This window comes from Dasypus novemcinctus, unplaced genomic scaffold (assembly GCF_030445035.2).
Source record: "Dasypus novemcinctus isolate mDasNov1 unplaced genomic scaffold, mDasNov1.1.hap2 scaffold_167, whole genome shotgun sequence".
NCBI classification, from domain to species: Eukaryota; Metazoa; Chordata; class Mammalia; order Cingulata; family Dasypodidae; genus Dasypus; species Dasypus novemcinctus.
The window spans coordinates 567,219-591,864 of record NW_026688160.1 but is presented as its reverse complement, the minus strand read 5'-3'; the positions used below and the strand labels follow the sequence as shown (position 1 = coordinate 591,864).

General features: G+C 42.4%; 1 long non-coding RNA gene and 1 pseudogene across 1 annotated transcript in view; one reads left to right on the top strand and one right to left on the bottom strand.

Annotated features, from left to right (window-relative positions):
• Positions 1-24,646, top strand: part of LOC131277590 (uncharacterized) — a 77,172-nt gene that overhangs the window by 1,375 nt on the left and 51,151 nt on the right. The window lies entirely within an intron of this gene.
• On the bottom strand, positions 15,253-16,186 carry LOC131277588 (heterogeneous nuclear ribonucleoprotein D0 pseudogene; annotated as a pseudogene).

Genomic DNA, 24,646 nt, shown 5'->3' with positions numbered 1-24,646 from the left:
GCTACACGAATTTTCTACATAAGCCTTTTCCTGCTCCACACACATTTTTACCACCATAACCCAGGTAAAGAGATTCCACTTCAAGTTATACCAAGTTAGCTTTTTATCCATAACTTTGAAAATACTCTTACCTGTATTTAAGTAAATCTATGCAGAGTATGCATAGAGGGTGATTTTCCATCACTTCCAACTCAGCAATGAGACCCTGAATCCTTGCTTTAAAACCACAGCTGAACAGTCTGGGCTCCACAGGAGCCAAGGGAAATAAGTTACAATCCTTTGCCTTGTCTTTTTTCTCTTCTGTTTTAACCATTTGTAAGTGTATAACTCCTTGTTGTGCTGTTATCACCTCCCTCAATTACCAAGCTTTTTCATCACACAAAATAGAAACTCCTTACTTCCCATCATCCACCCCCAAGCCCCTGGTAACTTGTAATCTACTTTTTCCTCAGTGAACTTCATTATTCTACACATCTCATATAAGAGCAATTCTCTAATATTTTTGAATCTTGATTATTTCACTTAACATAATGGTTTTTTAATGCAAATGAAGAATTATTCTGTAACATTTTTCTCTATCCATATCATTTTAAAAATCAGTTATACAGGTGTATAATAATACAGTATATTTGTATTTATATTTTGTAAAAACTGTCTTATATAGGCAATGTCACTCATATTTGTGTTTGACATGAAGTTTTACTATCATGTGCAGTCCCATGTTACAGTTTCTAGCTTTCCTTTTAGTGATATCCATGACCTTAGACATTCCCTTTCCACCACTGTCCTAACCATACAATAGCACTACTAGTTTCAAACACCATGATATCCTTTCCCCATCTCTATTCATTACCAAAGATTTACAAAAAACTGTTTACCAATTATGCACAGGTTAAACCTCAGCTTTCCATTCTCTAACCTCAGTCTTTTTTATGGTGACTTATATTATAATTATTAACTACATGACTTTACAAAATATATTTAATTCTTAATACAATTAGCATAATGTTTCATGATTCACTCATGTTTCAGTTCTCATTGTAACTACTTTTTTTACAGCTGCATATTTTTCTATTATATCTATATGCCATTTTGTTTATTCATCAGGTTATGGGCATTTGAGTTGCTTCCACCTTTGGCTTGTGCTAACAGTGATGCTAAAAACATTCCTGGACAAGATTAGCTTCTCACTGTATAAGCACACTTATGGAAATGATTATGGAATACATGACACAGTTACGGTAGAGAGTACAAAAAACAAAATGGATGTCTATATATGCCCATTTTATTGCATATTAAGAATATGAGTTTGTCAGTCAAATATTTGGTCTCTACAACAGACCAATGTTCTAAATGGTGTTATCTGCAACATTAAATGGAAAAAATCACATAAAACACAAGATGTTTTAAGATAAATGAACATTTTGTATTTTAATGAGTAATTAATGCTGTTGTCCTAAAATAAACTGTCATGATATTTCCAGCAATTTTGTATGGTAGATAACTTTCTGTTGTATGATTTTGTCATTGTGATGTCATTGTGATAACAAAATCTCTAATACATCTGCTCACACCAGTTTTAGCAAATCTTTCAAATATTTCACACAGCATTAAAAATTATGGGACTATTAATGTCCTTGTTGGAGGGAGTTTAGAGTTTGTTTAGCCTTGTAGGAGAAATCTTGGGTCACTTCCTGTAACAGTTTTCAACCTTAATAATATGCTTGTGATAACATTTCTGAAATGTTTTCAGACATAAGCTTTATTAAATTAATAAATAAGCCATATATCACTAACAAAAAAGTTAGAGGATATTTACAAAAATAGTACAAAACCCATACAGAGAATCCTACATAGCCCTATCCAACTTTGCCACATTTTCCACATCATTATGTATCATCTATCTATCTATCTATCTATCTATCTATCTATCTATCTATCTATCTATCATCTATCTACCTACCTAACTACCTACCTACCTATCTTCTATTTACCCATTATATCCATCCATCCATTTTATGGTCACTTAACTGAAGGGTATATATACCATGCTCCTTGAGCACTCAATACTTCAATGTACATTTCCTAGGAAGAAGGATATTCACTTATGCAACCACCTTAAATAATAGCTAAGTTCATAAATTTAGCACTGATATAAAGTTCACAGTTTATGTTCTATTTTTTCTTATGTACCAATAATGTTCCTTTGATTCTTTTTCCTCCCTTGCTAGATACCCCATCCAACATCCAAGATCATGTATTATATTTAATTGTCATTGTCTCTTTATTTGTACTTTTTATTCTTTTAACTGTGAGAATATATCATAAACTTTCCATCCCAACCACTCCCAAGCATGCAATTCAATGGGATTAATCACATTCACAATATTTCAATATCCTTACTCAATTCCATTAGTAATCCTCCCCAAACAGAATCCCTACACTCTTGGTGCCCTGTTTTCTCTTAGGAGGTTTTATGGTGAGAGATTAACTCAGAAGTGATGATGCCTGAATAGTGGAAATGGGAGAGGGAGGGAAATGTAAATAAATCTATAAATGTAAATGTAAATCGAGGTGGAGTCTCCAGGTCCAGATGCCTGGGCAGGAAGTGAGGAATTAGGCAGAGTCATGGATGACTTTAGTTTCTTGTCCTCCCTAAGATAGAGAGCAGAGAAAGAGGAGGCTGTGTTGGAGACAGAATAGAGGCAGAGAAGGAGTCCTGTTTTGCTATATATTTTTTCTTTAGATTAAAATGAAAGGAAAGATCTTACTGGAAAGCAGAAAATGGAAAGTACATACTAGCTAAAATTCTATTAATCCTTATATGACTTTTTAAATTGATATAAATTCAAACATTTAGTTTGTGATTAAATGTGGGGCTTAATGTAGATGGAAATATTATTTTGTTCTTGATTCTGGTTCTCCTCTTGTATCTCCAACTACACAAAGTTTCAGTCTTCTTCTTGAGCTCATCTCTTCCCTTTCCTGCTACCACCACACATTATTTTTTTGTTTTCATTAAGTATTTTGTTTTAGAACAGTTTTAAAATTACAGAAAGTTGTAAGGATAATCCATAGAATTCCCCTACTTTAATAGATATTTAACATCTTACATTTAAACAGTACTATCGTGAACAAATATTGCCATGCTATTTTGAACCAAATTCCATACTTTATTTGCATTCCCTTCATCTTAATAAACTTTTCCTATCTCAGAATTCCATCCAAGGTACATTACTTTTTTGTTTGTTTTATTAGAGAGCTTGTGAGCTTATAAAACAATATGCATAATGTACAGAATTCCCATATGTCACCTCTCAACTGGCACCTTATATTTGTTACAGATTATGAAAGGACACGATCAGACTATGAAAACTAACTATAGTCCATAGTGTACACTTGGTATATTTTTCCATGCAGTCTCTATTAATGCTATGTATTAGTATTGTGCATTTGTTCTGGTACATGAGAGAACACTCTCCTATTTGTACTGTTAACCACATGGTTCACTGTGTTATACAGTTCCATGTACAACACATTCTATCCAAAGTGTACACTCAGTGACTCTCACTTTCATCACAGAATTGTACAGTCATTCCCTCAATAAAGCTAACATTTTCTTTAGTCCCAAAGAAAAAAATACCATATTTTGATCCTTAGCATTGATATAGTACCTTCTTTGACATTGATCCAAGAGTATCATAAAATTGCTTTTAACTATAGTCCATAAGTTACTGTGACTGAAAGGGGTGTCTAGTCATGGAAATGTTGATTGAAACAAAGCTAAAGAGTAATCTAGGGCCTGAATAACATAGTGAACCCAGAGGTTAATGAGAATAGTGGTTAATAATACAAATATAAGAATGCTCTTCTATGAACTACCACAAATAATGTCACTATTACATGATGCTAAGAATAGAGTGATGCATGTGAAAAATATAATTAATGTAATTTCTTACAGTTTTTAAGTTGGGATGTTTGGCTTTTTGTTGAGATTTAGTAATACCTTAAATGTTCTGTATATCATACTCTTAACAAAAATACATTCCAAATATTTTCTTCCATTCTGTACATTTTATTTTCATTTTATTGATAATGTCCTTTGACTCTCAGAAGTTGTGTTTCATGGGTCCCCAGCAGATGCACAGATGCTCTTGCATGAGGTGGCACCCTGCAGGCACACCAGAGGCCTGTGTACCCCCAGCAGCCTTCCACTCAGGTTCAGAGCCTCAATGCACATGTGACTTTGGGCTGCAGGTGGGGGAGAGGTAGTGCCAAGTATCCATGCATGTCCCAGCAGCACACAGGCACAGGGGCTACCAGGGTGCCACCCACCACTCACCCTGCTCCTGATGCAGTCCTGCAAGGCCATGGTGGGGGCCCCATGCATGGCATGGGTGGTGAAGATGAGGCAGAGTCACTGGCCATCTGGGCCCACTGGGCAGAGAGGGCATGGCCATCTTGGAGGAGCAGGAGGAGGAGCCAGCCCCAGCAGGAGGAGCAGGAGGCCCTGGTGGGTGTGGGGGTGGCAGCAGAGGTGGCATGGCCATCTTGGAGGAGCAGGAGGTCCCAGCAGGGGGAAGCAGTGGTGGCAGCAGTGTGGTACAGCAAGATGTGTACCTTTGAGGGCTGTGGCAAGACCAGAGCCAGGTGGCCAAGCAGCACAAGCTGTGGATGTCAAGAAGCACCATGACAAGATGCACAAGGACAGGTACAAGGGGAAGAGCAACTAGGCCCTGGGCAGTGGCAGTGTGGTGGCATCAGGCTGGAGATGTGGCTGGGGCAGGGAGGGAATCTCAGGCTGGGTGACAGCACACCTGCCATTTGAGAGCACGGGGGCAGGACTGGGAGGACAGGTAGGCAGTGAGGGCTGTGTGATCACACAACAGCAGTAGAGACACTTCCCCTTGGTGGAGCTAAGGTTTGGAGAAGGCCATCACTCCCTACTTTCAGCGTTCTGTCCTCAGTATCCCATTCTCAATACTTATTACCTACATCCTATTACCCTACTCTCAATACCCCCCTTTTTTTTTTGAGTACTCCTAGAGGGAAAAAATGGAATGGCTGTGGATTGTTTGGGATTGTTTAAGTTAAACTGTGATGAAGGGAAGGCAGTGTCTGGAGCTGGGCTTCAGCCTGTGGATCCCTGCCCTTCCCTTGCTGCCTTTTGCTCTTGCACAGATGGTCAGTCTGCTCTTCAACTTCATCTGTGACATAGACACACCTGCTAAATGACGTTGCAGTGAAAGAAGTGAGATATACCATTCTGAATGCTTATCAGTGTTCAGTAGGTAGTAAAATTCATTAAGCCTTTAAAAAAAGAAGGTATAGTTGATCAAGTCCAGTTTAGCTATTTTTTTCATTTTCTGTTTGTGTGCATTGTTGTAAAATACAAAATCAGTGCTTACTTCAAGGTGCTAAAGTTAGTTATCTCTTTTATTTTAAGAGTTGTATGGTATTAGCTCTTATATTTAGATCTTTGATCTATTTTGAATTAATTTTTCCATATAATGATAAGGGGGTATTCACATTCATTCTTTTCATATGGATTTCTTGTAGTCCCAGTACCATATTTTGAAGAGATTATTTATTGTTTCCCCATTGAACAAACTTGGGCATTTGTCAAAAATTAACTGCCCATAGATGTGTGGATTTTAGGCTGGACTTTAAATTCTAGTCCATTGGTATATTTGTTCATATGCCAGTACCACACAGTGTTTATTCCTGTAGCTTCATAGCAAGCTTTGTAATCAGCGAGTCTGATTCCTTTAGATTTTTCCTTATTTCAAGTTTGTTTTGCTTATGCAATACCTCTTAGAGTGCCTATGAATTTGACAATCATCTTTAGCATTTTTGCAAATGCTACTGGAATTTTGATAGGGATTGCATTGAACTTGTAGATTCTTTTGACAATATTGATATATTAATAGTGTTGTCTTTCAATTCATGAACACTGGATGTATACCCAGTTTGTTTAGGTCTTTAATAATTTCTTTCAGCAATGCTTTGTATTTCAGTATCTCAAGATATTTCATTAGTCCCTTGAGATTTCTTCTTCAACTCTTTAGATGTTTAGTAATATACTGTTTGATCTCTACATGTTTGTAAATTTTCCAGTTTTCCCCTGCTACTGATTTTTTAGAAGATCCTTTGTATGATTCCAATATTTTAAATATTAGTTTCATTTTATACATGGTCTAATATATGGCATACCCTGGAAAAATTTCCATATGTATTGTACACATGTACTCTGATGTTATTGGTTGTATATATGGCAGATTACTTATCACCATTATATCTTTGTTGATTGGGCCTTTTATTAATGTAAAAATTTTTATACCTGAAGACTCTATTTCTGAAAATAATATAGCCTCTGGGGCTTCTTGTGATTACCATTCTCATGGAAATAATTTTTCTCCTTATTTTTCATTTACATCTTTTTGAGATTGTACCTAAAGTAGACCACATTTAGCAGGATCAGGTTTTTCATCCAGTCTATCAATCTCTTTCTTTTAAAAGGGGAGTTTAATCCTTTGACAGTTAAGACAATAGAAGAAGGAAGAAAATATATTTTCAATTTTGCTATTTGATTTCTGCATGTCATGTATGTTTATTGTTCCTCAGTGATGGCTGTAATGCTGTTTTTTTTTTCCTTTTTGTGGCTTTCTGCTCTGTACTATTTGGATTTCCTTCCCTTTTCTTCTTTATATTTTTATGTTATTATTGGTTACCTTTGTATTTAACAATAACTGCTTAAAATAAAAAACCTAGTTAGACTAGTACCAACCTCATCTCAGTAATAAACAGTCTATCCCCACAATACTCCACCTCTTTTTTTGTGTTCTTACTGTCTTAGATTACATCTTTGTATGTTGCATGCCTGTTAACATAGACTTTAAACAATTTTTATATCTCTAAGTTATGTATTTTGGGGCACTATTTTTAAATGCATAAATGTTTATTTCATCCTGTTTTACTGTGCCTTTCATTAATAGGTAGCCTCCTGTTTTGTCTTGTAACTGATTTTGGTTTTTAATTGTTTTTTGGAGAAGTTGATGGTTTAGAGCATACTCATCCAAAAAATAAAGGATTCCCATGTACCTCTGTTATTATCACCTTGCATTAGTATGAAATATTTCTTACAATTGATGATATCATATTCGTATAATTGTACTATTAACTGTAGTCAATGGTTTAAGTTAGTATTAACAATGTAGTGTAGATCTATGTATGTGTGTACTCTGTTTTGTAAGACATTTGAATTAGTCAATTTTGTCCAATATTGTTATATCCACTTGTGTTCTCATTTGGCTAATAACTGTGTGGAAATATTTTTGCATCCTTTCACTACATTCTTTGCTTGAGTAAATTCAATTACTGTACTTTTGCAGCTCCAAATTTCTCTTCTTTTATAATTTCTATCTCTAGTTTATTCTGTGAGTTTTTTGTTTTCCTGCTTTCCTTTATTTCTTTCCATATGGATTCATTTAAGTTATGTATATTTTTAAGATAAGTCACTTAACATCTTAAACAAATTGCTCTATTTTATGAGCTTCCTCAGGAATGTTTTCTTGCAAACATTTTTTTTCTGTGAGTGGGTTATAGTTTCCCTTTTTGTTGGTCTTGTAACTTTTTGTTGATTCCTGGACATAAAAAGATAACAGGAATAAAAAGCCCTGTTTCAAGACATCTCTGCCAGTTTCACCTGAGGGGTGTGGAACAATGGCTGCCCTTAGTTCTGGTTCCTCAGTGGTCTCAAAAGCAGTGAGTAGCAATCAGACAATGTGCTAGCTTACTTAGAAAGAATTGTTTCTTAATGTGCATCCTGACACCAGTGAATTCAACCTCAAACCTGGGTCACAGTCTCATCTCTGTAAGAAATCTTACTAGGATTGTCTTAGTAATGGTATCATGCATTTTTTAGTAGATATTTTTAAAGTTATTTATCTCCCCTTCCTCCCCAACCCCCCCACATTGTCTGCTTTCTGTGTCCACTCACCGTGTGTTCTTCTGTGACTGCTTCTAGCCTTAGCAGCAGCACCGGGAATCTGTGTTTCTTTTTGTTGCATTATCTTGTTGTGTCAGCCCTCTGTGTGTGGTGACATTCCTGGGCAGGCTGTACTTCCTTTCACACTGGGCGGCTCTCCTTGCAGGGTGCACTCCTTGTGCATGGGGCTCCCCTACACAGGGGACACCCCTGCGTGGCACATCACTCCTTGCATGCATCCACACTGTGCATGGGCCAGCTCCACACGGGCCAAGGAGGCCTAGAGTTTGAACCGCAGACCTCCCATGTGGTAGGCAGATGCCCTATCCATTAGGCCAAGCCCACTTCCTGGTATCATGCATTATTATTGCTCTTCATTTGTGGTCAATGTTATTAAACACTGTTGAGTTTCTGTGTCTGTGACATTTTTACCCTTTATTAACAATGATGTCAGAGTTTCCTCCCCACACATACAGCCTTTTCATGGTCTCCCAAAGCCATGCTCAATGTCACTTCATGTCAGGAGCCTCCAGCCATCCCTGCAAGACCTTGCTCACACTTGTACCTGGCAGTTTATGCCTCCCCCAAAACTAAGTTAAGTCTCCATTTGGAGACCAGGAATTGCTGGTGATGGCCTGCAGGGCCATGAGGGGAGGCTTGTTGTCCCACCCAGTTTACCCTTTGATGCCTTTTTGGGTGAACATCAACCAAATTCTCCAAATTCACTGCAGGGGACAGATCAGAGCCAGCTTGCTTCAGGGCTCTGAGCAGTAGATTCACTTTACCTGACACAGGAGCCTCCTTTCTACCCTTTGCTGAGGCTTCAGACAGTGGTCCAAGGTGCACATCCACACCACCCAGCCAGCATCTGCCAGGACCAGCCATCTGTTTGGAGGCCTCATGAGGCAGCCCCCAGATGGTCTAAGTTTCTGGAAGATGGTCCGACAGCCAAAACCAAGTCAGCTTGCTAGGGAGTTCCCAGGGTCTTTGCCCTGAGCAGCAGCTGTCAGTGGTGGGACAGGGATTCCAAGGGTAACATGAAAAATTTCTCCCAGGCCCTCTTCAATGGCTGGAATGTTGTCCTGCTGGACCCTTCAGGCTGATATGGCCTGGGGAAAAACAGCTGTCTCTCTCTGCCCTGGCCAAGAAAAGTCTCATAGTTCATGTGCCCTTACAGCATTTCAGGCCAATTTTCCAGTTCCAACTGTCAGATTGCTTATTGTCTTGGAAGTCAATAGGACATTCTAAATGATGTTTTTCCATAGATGTCTGGGTGGCAGTAGCTGAGCGTTTATATTGTCAAGGTTGTGGACTACTCAGGAGATTCCAGTGTGCACCTTCAGCGTTAGATTGAGGGTTAAGTTTTGAGAGACATTGAAGTTTAAGTTTATAGTTAGAGAGGTAAGGACAAAGTTGTGGTTAGGGTGATGGTTAGAAATAGTTTTCCTCAAAATCTCCTCTGGAGGTACCTGTTCAGATATGAACCTGTGTCTTGAAATTGTTCCTGTGACACTGGTACAGGTCTGTGGGCTTTGGGCAAGGTCTATACAACATATCATTTCACTTGGAAATCCACAGTGGAGCAGCCAGGAATTTTCAGTCACACTTCTAATGCCATTTCCTTCCAGAGAGGTGGGATTTCTTGTGACAGGATAATCCAAAATCCTTTTCAGTGCTCTTTTGTTATCTGAGGGCATGTGATTGCTCATAACATTTCTAATATTCACATTTTATGATGGAAACAGCTGGACTCTGACTTCTGGGCTCAGAGATGGCACCGCAGGTCTGGCCTGGATATTGGTTGATGCTCCTTGGTTGTATGACAGTTCTGAAAAATGTTCAATCCTCTTATGGTGTCATTCTCATGCCAGCACTCATGGAATTCCAAGAGTGATCCAGTTTTGCTTGAGGGTAATCTGTGGCATAACTAGGTGGATTAACATCCTGAAAGTCCCACTCGAGTCACCTAGACAAAGCACAGGTAATGGAAGAGGCTGGTGGAGGTCTTTTCTGCAGCCTTCCTCTCTAAGATTGTCAAAAAACCCTTAGGGAGCTGGCAACAGCCCTTGCTGGGCAGGGAGGCCTTTGCTGGGAGTGTCTCATGATCATTAGCTGTTCCTGACAGAAATTAGTGGCTTTAGTGCCCTTCTGAAAAAATATTCAAAGTCTCCCTTCAGCTCCTGGGGTCTCAATGAACTTGTCCTAGAGGAACACACCTAAACTTTGTGTGTAAGGGGTTTTCAGGTTGGAGATATTGTCCCAAGTTACCTTCCTCAGGCCACTGGGCTGCAGTGGTCTCTTCTGCACCAGCTGTGGAGGCCATACACCCTGACTGTCCAGAATGGGAACTGTCCCCTATACACCTGCACACACCTGGATGGGTAAATTCAGGGCAGGTGGTCATGTACAACCTTGGCAAGGTCCTCCTGGGATACATCCACTGCCTCAGAGGCAGCATCTCCTCTTTGTCCTCTTGTCAGCCCTGCTTTTCCATCCTATAGGTCTGCCCATCAGTCTTCCAGGCTCCTGTGGCCACTTTCTCCAGATAAATGCTATAGTTTCTTCCATTAATAGTCACAATTGTTCTTAGTAGAATACCAGTAAGTTCACTCTAATCCATATTTTATTCATCCATCCTGTGTACCCTGGGTTGGTGATGTCCACTCAACCTCTATGTTGAGAGAGGGTTTAGATCCCACATGGTTGATGGATGTGAATCTCCTGCTTATAGTTGTAGGCACTCTTGGTTCCCTGGTATGGTGGTTGACAATCTTCATTTCCCTGTTAGCTGACCTGTGTAAGTCCCACAAAATGAAGAGTAGGAATTGCAACTCTGCTGAGGCTCAGGGCCCAGCTGGCATATGGCAAGTCCAGAGATTCAAGTCTCCTGGGTATACACCAACCCCAGTGCCAACTACAGGCTCAGTAAAAGTGACAGAAGTGGCAAGTGTAGAAAGGTCTCACCTAAGTCCAACTCCACACTCAGGAACACAAATTCCAAAGTAGGGCCCACTGGCAAGGCACTGAACTCCAGAGCCAACTGCCTAAACCATAGAACCTGTGTGTCTCCATAACCCTCAGGAGAACCAGTACCTGGGGTTTTATCTGCTTTGGCTATCTCTGGGATCCTGCTAAGTCATGCATAAGCACAACCCCTCTGATGACCTTCTGACTTTTTTGAAGGCTCTTTACCATCTAAACTCATTTGTCTTTACCATTTCCCCCTTTTATTCAAGGTCTTTTTCTAGTTGCATCACCAGTTAGTGACTGGTAATAATCCTTCAGGGCAAGGTATGCTCATCACTGCGAGTCATGTCCCATGGGGGGGGGGGGGGTAAGGTAATATGTTTACATGCTGAATTTGGCTTAGACAGTGGTCAAATTTCAGCAACATGGAGGTTCTCAGGAGGTAACTCTTAGGCACCCTGCAGCTCTGGGCCTGGTTCAAATTTCAGGTGCACAGGTTCATAAGCATAGTCTTCAGTATCAAGGGCTCATCATTGGAGCATTCTTCTTCACTGGTCTTTGCCCTTGCACATGGAGGTTGTTGCTGTTTCATTGGGGAATGTGACACATTTCCCTGGCTAGGAACTCAGCACTCCCTCAGTTGTCATTTGTAACAGTAACTACTATGAATATACCCAAAATATATCCAAACATTTTATGTACCCTATATACATGCCCTGGAGAACTCCCTCCCAACCTTGTGTCCCCCATCAATAACACCCCACACCAGAGTTCCTCCTCTGCCATAGCTGGACCCCTCTGTGGTCCAAAACATCTTCAAAAATGAACCCTAATATATTGCCAAATTCAATTAATATGAAAATGAAGTAGTAGTGATAGGTTTAAAGATTAGTAGTAGATTGCATACTATTTTAGAAATACTAAAATAGAGTAAAAATAAATTGGGGTATTAAAAAGTGCAAAATATCATAAAACTTTGTTTTGACATTTTGCCTTTCATCACTCTAATAGGTGTTGCCATGTATGTACAGTGGCAAGGCCGTTTCTTTCACTTCTTCCTCAGTGTCTACATCCTTTCTTTTTTTCCCTAATTTTTAATTTTGTCTTCAAAAATGTTTTAGATCATGTTAAAGTCCCATAAAATATAGGGGACTCCCATATATCCAATATCAAACCCTTTTCACCCATAAAATCCCATAAAATATGGGGGACTCCCATATATCCAACATCAAACCCTTTTCACCCTTCCCCAGCAATGATCTTTTTACATGTTCATGTTATAGTTGCTGCAGCTGATGTAAAGGTATTGAAACATAGCTATCAAACACGGTTTCATTTTGGATTACATTATGGTTTATATTTTAGACAGTACAATTTTTCTAATCTTTTATTTTTTATTTTCATTTTTTCAAGATTTTTATTTCTCCACCCCTCTCCCCCAGTTGTCTGCTCTGTGTCCATTTGCTGTGTGTTCTTCTGTGTCTGCTTGTATTCTTGTCACCAGCACTGGGAATCTGTGTTTCTTTATGTTGCATCATCTTGCTGCATCAGCTCTCCATGTGTGCTGTGCCACTCATGGGCAAGCTGCACTTTGTTTCATGAGGGACAGCTCTTCTTGCAGGGTGCATTCATTGTGCATGGGTCTTCCCTACATGGGGGACACCCCTGTGTGGCATGGCACTCCTTGTGTGCATCAGTGCTGCATGTGGGCCATCTCACCACATGGGTCAGAAGGTGCAGGATTCGAACCCTGGACATCCCATGTGGTAGACAGATGCTCTATCAGGTGAGCCAAATCCACTTCCCAAATTTTCTAAAATTTTAGTTACCTTATGTTTTACATTATGATTTACATTTTAGCCTATAGACTTTTATACATTTTTGGTGTAATTTAACATGTCTTATATCCGTCATTGCATGAGCTTATGGAACACTTCCATTGACCCCCAGTTACCCTGCTTCCATCTACTCTAGTCCTCTCTCTCCCTCCCCTCAGGACGCATACTCACTGTTTGAAGGACCAGATTCATGGATACTTACCATAATGCTGAGGGCTTGATATACTAGACTGTCCTCCCCCATTGGGAGCCACCAATTCTCTTGAGAGACACAATTCCATCTATTTCAGAAGATCAGGCCTCCCCAGGATGTGGGCACACCTTCCCACTTATTGTATGAGTTTCCATCCAATGATATAACACACTATAACACTATGAGAAGATGAGCATTCACACACTCCCTAGAAGCCTGCCCCTGTACCAGATGCCCCACCTTAAGGAACTTAACCAGATAATTCTTCTTTATTAAATTTTCTAAAGAGTTTTCTCAACATTATAGTTTAAACCACATACCCAACAATCTCCCATGTTCAATTGTTCCCCCAGCCCTCCTCCTGATTCCTTAGGCCATCTGACCCATCCTCCCACCCGAGACCCCCTCAGACCTGCAAAGACCCACCCAATATTTTCCCTATGCCCCATCTTATCCCTTCCTTGTACAACTGCTTAACCTCCACTTTATCATAGATTTCACTCATGTAGACTTCAGTGCACAACCTTCCTCCCCCTGCAATTTCCTGTAAGCCTATCATCCAGTTTCTAGCTCTCTGAGACAGCTTGGTTTGATTATTTCATATCAGAAAGGTCATGTAGTATTTGTACTTCAATGCATGGCTTGCTTCACTATACATAAGGGCCTCAAGATTCATCCATGTTTTCCCATTTGTTTGTACTGTATTTCTTCTTATAGCTGAGTAGTATTCCATTGTATGTATAGACAACAGTTTGTTTATCCATTCATCTGTCGATGGGTTTTGGGTTGATTCCAAATTTTAGCAATAATGAAAAATGGCACTATGAACATTGGTGTGCATAGGTTTGTGTCCTTGTTTTCAGTTCTTCTGCATATATACCCAGTAGAGTGATTGCTGGGTCATATGGCAAATCTACAGGTAGTTTTTTGAGAAACTGCCAAACTGTTCTCCAGAATGGCCGGATTCTACTGCATTCCCAATAGCACTGGATGAGTGTTCCCATTCCTCCTCATCCCCTCAAACACGTGTAGTCTTCTATTTTTTGATAGCTGCCAGTCTGATGGGAGTAACATGGTATCTCCTAGAAATTTTGATTTACATTTCCCTAATATCTAGTGATTTTGAGGATCTTTTCATGTGCTTTTTGGCCATTTGAATTTCTTCTTTGAGAAAGTGCCAGTTCAAATTTCTTGACCATTTTTTAAGTGGGTTGTGTGACTTTTATTTTATTTTGAACCCATAATTTCCAAGGGCTACATTTTTCACATCCTCAAAACCATTTTTTTCCCTAAAACCAGCATTAAAGCATGTGTGTAGTAGCACCTCATTTTTATTTTTGGTATCTTATGTGCATTTCTCTAATGGCTAATGATGTTGAGCATCTGTTTACATGCTTTTTGGGCATTTGTATATATTCTTGGCAGATATGTCTATTCAAGCCATTTTCCCATTTTTAAATGGGGCTGTTTGTCCTTTTGTTGAGTTATAGTAATTCTCTTTATGTTTTGTATATTACGCTATTAGCAGAAACAGAGTTTCCAAATATTTTCTGTCCCTTTTTAGGTTTACTTTTTTTAGGTTTTGGAAAAGTAGTATTGTAGTAAAGTAGTTAAGTAGAGCTCAGGGTTCAGATTTTGGGATTAGGTCCTCTTTCTGACTTCTGGAGACTCATACAATAAGTGGGCTTATATTTAAGTTTAGAGCCACTGCGGTCACCCCTCGGGCTGAAGTGTGGTTTGCTGGCCGACCAAGCGAACCGTCACAAGCCACCTTCTTGCTCTGTGATCCCCATGAGCTTGCCTAAGAGGGTCAAGAGTGCAAGGGGAGCAGAAAATGAACATGTGGTTGGGCTGTTGGGGAAGAGCAGGGTTGCAGACTTCTTCATGTCCTGTTGCTGGGCAGAGCTTGGATGCCTTGCTCAGGAGGGTGTGCTCCCACGCAGTGCTTTTCATCAGAGAGCTCTTCCCATCCTGGGAACACTGGACCCTTTTTTTTTTTTTTTAATACAAAAGGATTTATTAAAAAACCAGTAAGACACTACTACATCATGACACTGTCACACTGGGCTTTTAACACAAGACTTGCTCTACAATACTGGGGAAGGGGCATAAAATAAATTGATTCTGAAGCATAGCAATTAAGAAATAAATCAATGAAAGCAAATTTCTTTTAATAGTACTCAGAGTTAAACTTCAGAGGGACCCAAGGTCATACTTCCATTTGGGGACTTGATAGAAAAATTTTAGTTTGAATTGCTATTAGCAAGGTGGCAGGAGCCACCCTCACATGAATCTTCAAATTGGAAAATACTGCTTCACCACCTGTTGGGGATAAGTTGCAAATGGAATAATTTAGTGTGGTTTGTAGCTATTTTGATGACCGCCTCACCTGGATACTTTCCCATAACCACTCTGCTGATCACCACCTCTTTCACGAGCTCTTCCTGCAAATCCTCCTCTAGATCCCTACTGTTGCTGTTGCTGATACTGTTCCTTTGACATGGCTACTTTTATTTCACATTTACTGAGACCAACATTATGGTATTTCTTTTCCATTATCTTCTCCACTGGTTCCTCTTCTTGAAAGGTAATAAAGCAGAATCCATGCCTCTTATTGGTCTTGTCCACGGGGGGCTCTATGATTTCCACCTTATGAAAAACCACCAAAGTACTTCCTTATTTTCTCTTCAGGTGTATCTGGAGAAAGGCCACCAACAAAATTTTTTTTAACAGGCTCTTTTGTTTTCATGGCTTTGGCCCTTTTAGGATCAATCACCTTCCCATTCAATTTATGTTCTTTCTGACTCTTTAAATAGCACAAAGCCAAAACCCCTTCATCACCCTGTGATAGGATCTAACTTCAGAGTACAGTCTACAACTTCCCCAAATTTGGGGAAGTAGTCCTTCAGATCTTTCTTTGTAGTGTCCCAGCTAAGGCCTCCTGTAAACATTTTCCCTTTATCCTCCTTGTTCTTACTGGCATCGATCTTTGCCCCCTCCGACTCGGCGCTGCCCCCTTCGGTGCCTCTGGCCACGGTTCGGCCCCCCCCCCCCCCCCCCCGTCCCAGCTTCGCTTCCTGCCAACGCTGCTGCCTCCTGCTCCACCACCACCATGGCTCCCTCCTGCTCACCTGCCGAGGCGCCTACCGCTGCCGTTACCACCGCCACTGCCCTGTCCCCGCCGAACTGCTCCTCCGACATCGTGCTACTGCCTGCACCGCCGCCACCGAGACTACACCCGCCACTGCCCTGAACTGAAACTAGCAGCAAAGTAATCCCCGCTGCTGCCGTGCACCCGCTCTACCTCGCGAGACACACAAGACAGAGAGGGAGCACGCGTGGCTGCAAAAGCTCCTGCGCCTCTCCCTGGCCTGTCCCCTCACCTCCCACTCTCGTGTGGCATGCACTCCTGCTTTTTTTGGCTGCACTTAAAAAGAAAAAGAAGTAGTGGCAGCCCCTCTTGCTGCCTCCTCACTTTAATGGCGCCACTGTGGACCACCTAAAATGGCCAACTGAACCACTAGACCCTTTTGATGGAAGGTCTGGCCTTTTGGGAAGTTCTCTATGACTCATATCAATTCAACTGGCAATCTGCAGATGAGGTTCCAGGAAAATTCTGTCACAATTCTAAAGTCATGACCTTCCAGTCAGGTGGAATTTCCTATTAGAGTGCAACCCAAACCCCTTTTCTGTGGCACTCACCTGAGGGCATATGATGCCACCAAACATTTTCTAATGTTCATGTAGACTGATGGAAAATGCTTGAGTCTGGCTTTTTCTTCCCTGAGATGGACCATAGATCTTGTATGGATACTGGTTGTTGCTCCTTGGTTTTATGAACACCTTGGAAATTTTTCAAATCCTCTCGGTGTGTCATTCTCATGCTAACACACCGGGAGCCCAGGGCAAGTCATCCAGGTTTGCTTATGGGGACTTCTTGGGATTGCTAGGTGGATTAATTTTTGAAAGCTGTTCAATTCCTGATCCAGTCACCTGGACAAGACACAGGGAGGAGGCAATGCAGGTGGAGGCCTTTTCTGACACTAGCCTGCAGTAGATTTTCAATGTGCCCTCAGGAACTGTCACCAACCCTTGGCAGGTGGGGAGGATTAGCTAGGAATGTATCCTGATTATTAGCTGTTCCTGAAAGAAAGTTGTGGTCTCAGGGCCCTTCTAGAAGTACATGAAATGACTCACTTCATCTCTGTGGAGCTCGATGAAACTTCTGTGAATGGGGATTGGGCCAGGTGCACATAAACTCTGCATGTAGGAGGTTGTCAGCATGGTGACAGTGCTCAGTGCACCTTTTTCAGGTCTCTGGGCTGCAAGTAGACCCTGTAGAAACTGGTGAGGAGGCCATGCTGCCCTGGGTATCCAGGACTGGAGGAGATTCCTCCTCACCAGCACACACCTGGATGGGTAAATTGAGGGAAGGTGGTCCTACACAATGTTGGCAAGGCCCTCCTGGGCTGCATCTACCACTTCAGAGGCAATGACTCTCCTTCAACCTCTTCCCACAACTTCCCATCCATCTGCCCAGGCCTCCCTTGTTCTGGGGTCATTGGGAAGGATAGCCAGGGTGAAGTAGTCAAAGCATGAATGGGCATGGATGGAGCCCATTAGAAGGCCTGAGTCTTGGAGCAGAAAGTGTGAGCAGTGAGGAGCACAAGTCATTCTGCCACTGACCTACTGGGAGTTCATAACCACGGTGTCTATTGGTGGTCTGGGGGACAGGGAAGACTGCTGTGCCAACATGAGAGAGGTTTAGTGCCCAGTGCCTGCAGGTGCTGGTGGGTCTTCTGGCCACAGGGAATTATGGGAAGCCACTGTCATGCTGCCCTACTGCCCCTGAGTGCTAAAGGGCTGATTGGGACAGAGCTGCCCCAATGGCTGCTCCAGTATCTGCTCTGATGCGAGGTCAGCCCAAGGTGTGTCCCGAGGCCTCTTGCCTCATGGGGTGGGTCCTCCATACCTCTCCTTGTCCTATTGTATTCTTAGCCCCAGGCTGCTCCAGCCAGTCTGAGGGAGAGAGTTGGAAGTGTGATGCCCTGAGGAGGCAGGTTCCAGGAACATGGGACTTGGAGGCAGGTGGGCAGTGGTGACAAGTGAACAATGTGGATGTTGGGAAGGTAGGGCTGCAGCACCACCCTGGCAGGCACCCACGAAGGCTGAGGGACTTGACTGATGGGGAGGGATGGAGCTCCCCTTGTTTCACTGGCAATGGCCACCTGAGCATGCATATTTAATGCAAGGTGGGTCCCTCCAGCCTCCCTGCTTTGTCAATCAGAGCTCCATCCCTGACACCTCGCATTCATCACCTCTGTGCATTCTCTCTGGCTACTTTCCTATCTTCCAATATACTCAGAATCCTGCTGCATCAAACTGGGTTCAAGCCTCAGCTCTTTTTAGGTTATCCCATCATTTGAATAGGTCATATATGGTGCCAAGTATTCAAATTTCTGCATTTTCAAAAAATATTATTTTGCCAGTATGTTCTACATAAAATTAAAACATGAATCACAACTTTTTATTGACAGAAACTCAAATCTAAAAACAATAGCTGAGTATAATCCTTTGTATGACAGGTCTTATCATGACAGGAATAAATACTCGCATTTCACTTAAGCCAGCTTCCGAGTCAGTGTTCTTTTTATTTTTTTTTAAGATTTTATTTATTTATTTATTTATTTCTCTCCCCTTACCGCTCCCCACCCTGGTTGTCTGTTCTCTGTGTCTATTTGCTGCATCTTCTTTGTCTGCTTCTGTTGTTGTCAGTGGCATGGGAATCTGTGTTTCTTTTGGCTGCATCATCTTGCTGTATCAGCTCTCCGTGTGTGTGGCACCATTCCTGGGCAGACTGCACTTTCTTTCATGCTGGGCAGCTCTCCTTATGGGGCACACTCCTTGCGCGTGGGGCTCCCCTATGCGGAGGGCACCCCTTCGTGGCACAGCACTCCTTGCACATGCATTAGCACTGTGCATGGGCCTGGTCCACACGGGTCAAGGAGGCCCGGGATTTGAACCGCAGACCTCCCATGTGGTAGACGGATGCCCTAACCACCAGGCCAAGCCTGCCGCCCCAGTCAGTGTTCTTTATCTGAAAATTGCTTGCAAATGTGCATCTAGTAATGCTGGCTGTGTGCCTCAGAGCAGAGTAAGGTGCCTGGGACCCTACCCTTCTTTAATACATGAGAGGTTTAAAAAGTTCCCTCAAATACCGGCTGGTGAATGATAGAATAAAAAAGCTGTAGGTGTTAAATGACTTATATTTCCAGCAGCCACCTGCATTGTCTGACTCTCCTGTTCCTGCCTGTCACATACTTTTCCACAATCAGTGGTGTCCCATGTTAGCAGATTCCACTTCAGGTTATCCCAAGTTAGTGTTTTATCTGTATCTTTGAACATATTCTTCCCTGTCTTGCAGTAATCTTTTGTAATACATTCTGTATGATCTAGGCATAGAGGGTGATTTTCTGCCAGCTTGACCTTGGCAGGAAACACCGAGCTCTTCTTTGATAAGCTCAACTGAGCAGTCTGTTCTCAACAGGACCAAGGCCCTTATAATCCTTTGCCTTCATTTCCCTCCATTTGAATCAATTTTCAGTATATGTAGCAGTTTGCTATGGTTATGAATTCCAAAAAATTGTTATTGGAATTTGTTTGTCATCTGATCTGTACCTGGGAAAGACTAAGCTATGAGGAGGGCTTGGATTGGGCCACCTCACTGGGTAGGCCATTGAGTCTCCATCACATGGGCAGTGGTGACTGGCAGAGAAAAGGCATGGTGAAGGAAACAGTTGAGGATTCTTGAAGTTGGAGTTTGATGCTGAAGCCTTAGCTGGAATCCCAGGAAGTAAGCTCAGAGAGGAAACAGAAGCAAGCCTCAGGAAGACAGGACATGAGGCAGGGGAAGAACACAGAGGAATAGAAACAGCTCCTTCAATGGGGCAGAATCCCCGGGGTAAGTGAGAGACAGAGCCCTTCACCTGATTGTCTCCAGCTGACCTTGTGGAGAGAGGCAAAGCCTTAGAGAGCCTCATAGTCTACAGCTGCCCTTATGGAACAATCAGAGGAGCTTAGCCCAGAAAGAAGCAAGACTTGGGAAGAGAGGAAGCCAGGAAGCCTGAACCCTGGCTGATGTTGCCAGTCATCTTGCTCCAAGATGTTCAAATAGATTTGTCAAGGGAAGTAACTTAGGCATTATGGCCTGGTATCTGTAAGCTCCTACCAGAAAGAAATAGCTTCAGTGGAGACTAGCAGGCTTGTGGAATTGTGCCTCAGCACCCCTTTGGCTGACCAGTCCAGCACACATCTTGTTATCTTGTTAACAGTAACAATACTGTGCTATTTTCCCCTTCCACTATTACCAGACATTTTCCATCATGCAAAACTGAAATCCTTTACTCCTGATACCTGCCTCAAGTCCATGTGGTCATCGATATTTTGTCTCTGTGCAGTTCATTATTTACCCAGCTGATTTCAGTGCAGTTCTGTGGTGCTTTTCCTTGTGTTGACTTCAGTTAGCACAGTGCTTTCATGGTTCATCCATATTTCAGCTCTTTCCAGAACAGTATGCCTTTTCATAGCTGTACAGTTCTCTGTTGCTTATATGTACTATTTAGTTTATGCATTCATTGATGGACATTGTAGTTGCTTCCACATTTGGCTGTTGCAAATAAAGACACTGAAATCATTCCTGGGTAACGTTTTGTTTGAACCCCTATTTTGACCTTTCAGTAGGAAAGTAGGTGTGCAACTGCTAAGTCATATGGAAATTCTATGGTTAACTGAGGCATCACCAAACTGGAATCTAAAGTGTCTTCACCCTTTGAACTTTCTCTCTGCAAGGTGTGAGGGTTTTGGTTATGCAACATCTACTTTAGTAGTTATCCAACATTTTTAAAGAAGTGGTAGCACTTCCTTTGTTATTTGTATTACCCTAATGTCTCAGGATGTTTAGCACCTTCTCATGTGCTTATTTCTCATTAGTATATCTTATTTGGAAAAGGTCCAGGCAACTGCCCATATTTTAAGTGCAGTATTTCTCCTTTTATTCTTGACTTTCAGTAGCCTATAGGCTGGGCATATTAAGCTCCCATCACACAGACGATGTTCAAGTGTTTTGTCCCTACTTCAGGACATTTTCTTTTTCCTTTCTTGAGAATGGACTTTCATGCAGAAAAGTTTTTAATTCTGATGAGTCTGTTCTTGTGATCTTAGGGAATGATCTTTCCTTCTTGAGCAGGTATTTTCATCTTAGCTGGTTTTTCATCAATATCCTTTATCATATGGAGGAAGTTGCTGTCTCCTGCTACCTTTCTGAATGATTCCTTAACATGAACAGGTGTGGGAATTTTTCAAAAGCATTTTCTAAGTCAACTGAGGGGATCATAATGGCCTGTATCTTTCACTCTATAAACGTGGTCATTACCATACTTGATTTTTTCCTTTAATTGTGGAAAAATATTCAAAGCGTAAAAATCATTTTAATCATTTTAAGTGGAACACGTGGTGACATTGATTGAGTTCATTGATAATATTGGATAGCTTTGACCACTGTATTCAGACTCTTTCCATCATCCCACCCAGACCTCATTCCCCTTTAGCAATAACTCCCAACTCCCTCCTTTCACAACTCCTCTTTTGAATGACGCTGTCATGAATATTGCCATAGATCTATCTGGTTGAGTCCCTGCTTTCAGTCCTCTGGTATGTTTTCTTGGAGTGGAATTGCCAGCTCCCATGGTAATTCTGTGTTTAGCTTTCTGGCTGCAGCATTTTAGTTTCCCACCCATATTATCTAAGGGGTCCATTTTTCCACATCTTCTCAACCATTTGTTTCCATAACAACAGCTTTCAAGTGTGTGTGTAGTAAGTAGTGCCTCATTTTTATCTTTGGTATCTTATTTGTATTTCTCTAATGGCTAATGATGTTGAGCATCTGTTTATGTACTTTTCAGTCATTTATATGTATTCTTGGCAGATATGCCTATTCAAGCCCTTTTCCCATTTATTGCTGTGGCTCTTTGTGGTTTGGTGGAGTTACAGTAATTCTCTTTATTTACATTACACTATTAGCAGAAATAGGGTTTCCAAATATATTCTTTCCTTTTTTGGCAGTTTTTTTTTTTTTTCACTTTATTGGAAAAGCAGTGTAGTAGTAACATGCAGTTAAGTAGGGATAAGGGTTCCCAATTCGGGAATAGGTACATTTTCTGGGCCAGGGCCTACGTTTCAGGTTAGAGCCACCTTCTCACTCTGTGGTCCCCACAAGCTTGCCTAAGAGGTTCAAGGTTGTGAGAGGAGCTGAAAATGAAGGGTTGGCAGGGCTGCTGGAGAAGAGCAGGGTTGCAGACTTCTCCATGTCCTGTTGCTGGGCAGAGCTTGTATGCCTTGCTCAGGATGGAGTGGTCCCATACAGTGGTTTCAATCAGATGGCTCTTCCCCTCCTGGGAACACTGGACCCTTCTGGTAGAAGGCCTGGCATTTTGGAAAGTTCTCTAGGACTTACATTGCTTCAGCTGACAATCTGCAGATGAGGCTCCAGGAAACTTCTGTCACACTTTGAAAGCAGTGACCTTCCAGCCAGGTGGAATTTCCTATACAATGTAGCCCAATCCCCTTTTCTTGGACCTCAGCTGAGGGCATATGATGCCACCTAACATTCTCTAACATTCATGTTGACTGATGGAAAATGCTCGAGTCTGGTGTGTTCTTCCCTGAGATGTACCGCAGGTCTTGTACGGATTCTGGTTGCTACTCCTTGGTTTTATGAACATCTTGGAAAAATCTCAAATCCTCTCAGTGCATCAGGCTCCTACCAATATGCCCAGAGTCTGAGGAAAGTCATCCAGGTTTGCTTATGGGGAGTTCCTGGGATTGCTAGGTGGATTGCCTTTTGAAAGTTGTTAAAGTCCCAATCCCGTCACCTGGATGAAGTGCAGGGATCAGAAGAGGCAGGTGGAGGCCTTTCCTGGCACCAGCCTGTGCTAGATTTTCAATGTGCCCTCAGGAACTGGCACCAGTCCTTGGCAGGCAGGGAGGCTTAGCTAGGAGGGTCTTCTTGTCATCAGGTGCTCCTGACACAGAAAATGATGGCCTCACAGTTTGCCTTCTGCAGGTAGATGAAATGGCTCACTTCAGCGCCCAGCATCTCGGTGAAGCTACTGTCAAAGGGGAATGGGCTGGGTGCACATACACGCTGCATGTAGGTGGTTGTCAGCAGGGTGACAGTGCTCAGTGGACCTTTATAAGGCCTCTGGGCTACAGCAGACAATGCAGAAACTGGTGAGGAGGCCTTGCCCCTTTGGCTGTCCAGGCTTGGAGGAGGTTCCTCCTCACCAGTACACCCCTGGATGGGTAAATCTAGGGCAGATGGTCCTGCATTGTGTTGGCAAGGCCCTCCTGAGCTGCTTCCAACACTTTGCAGGCAGCGACTCTTCCTCGACCTTTCCTCACTACTTCCCCTTCATCTGTCCAGGCCTCCCCTGTTCTAGGGCTGTTGGAAAGTATAGCCAGCCTGAAGTAGTCACAGCTTGCATGGGATTGGATGGAGCCCATCAGAAGTCCTGGGACTTGGGGCAGAAGGGCTGAACAGTGAGGAGCACAGGTCATCCAGCCACTGACCTGCTGGGAGTTTCTAATCACGGAATCTGTTGGTGGGCTGAGGGATGGGGATGACTGCTGTGCCAATGTGAGTGAGAACTTTAGTGCCCAGTGGCTGCAGGTGCTAGTGGTTCTTGTGGCTGCAGGAAACTACGGGAAGCCCCTGTCATGCTCCCTTACCACCCTGAGTGCTGAAGGGCTGATTGGGACAGAACTGCCCCCATTTCTCCTGCAGTATCTGCCCTGAGGTGCAGGTGAGCCCAAGGTGTGTCCCCAGGCCTCCTGCCTCACAGGGTGGATCCTCCACACCTCTCCTAGTCCTTAATGTACTTCTAAGCCCAGCTGCTATTGCCCATCTGAGGGATGGGGTTGGAGTTTTAGTGCTCTGAGGAGGCAGGTGCCAGGAACACTGGGACTTGGAGGCAGGTGGGCAGTGGTGCCAATTGAACTTGGTGGCTATTAGGAAGGGGGGGCTGAAGCACCACGCTGGCAGCTACCAACATGTGACAGGCTCATCCACCAAAGCTGAGGGACCTGGCTGATGGGGAGAGACAGAGCTCCCCTTCTTGCACTGGCCGTGGCCACCTGAGCATGCATAACTTAATGCAAGGTGGGTACTTCTGGCCTCCCTGCTTTGTCAATCAGAGCTCCATCCCTGACACCTCATCTTCAGCCCCTGTATGCTTTCTCTCTGGCTACTTTTCCTACCTTTGAATATAATCAGGATCCTGCCGTGTCCAACTGGGTTCAAGCCTCAGCTCTTTTTAGGTTATCCCATCATTTGAATAGGTCGTATATAGTGCTGAGTATTCAAATTTCTGCATTTTCAAAAAATATTATATTGCCAGCATGTACTATATAAAATTAAAACATGAACCACAACTTTTTATTGACAAAAACTCAAATCTAAAAATAATAGCTGAGTATATTCCTTTGTATGACAGGTCTATAATGAGAGGAAGGGATACCCACATTTTGCTTAAGCCAGCTTCCGAGTCAGTGTTCTTTACCTGAAAATTGCTTGCAAATGTGCATCTCCTAATGCTGGCTGTGTGC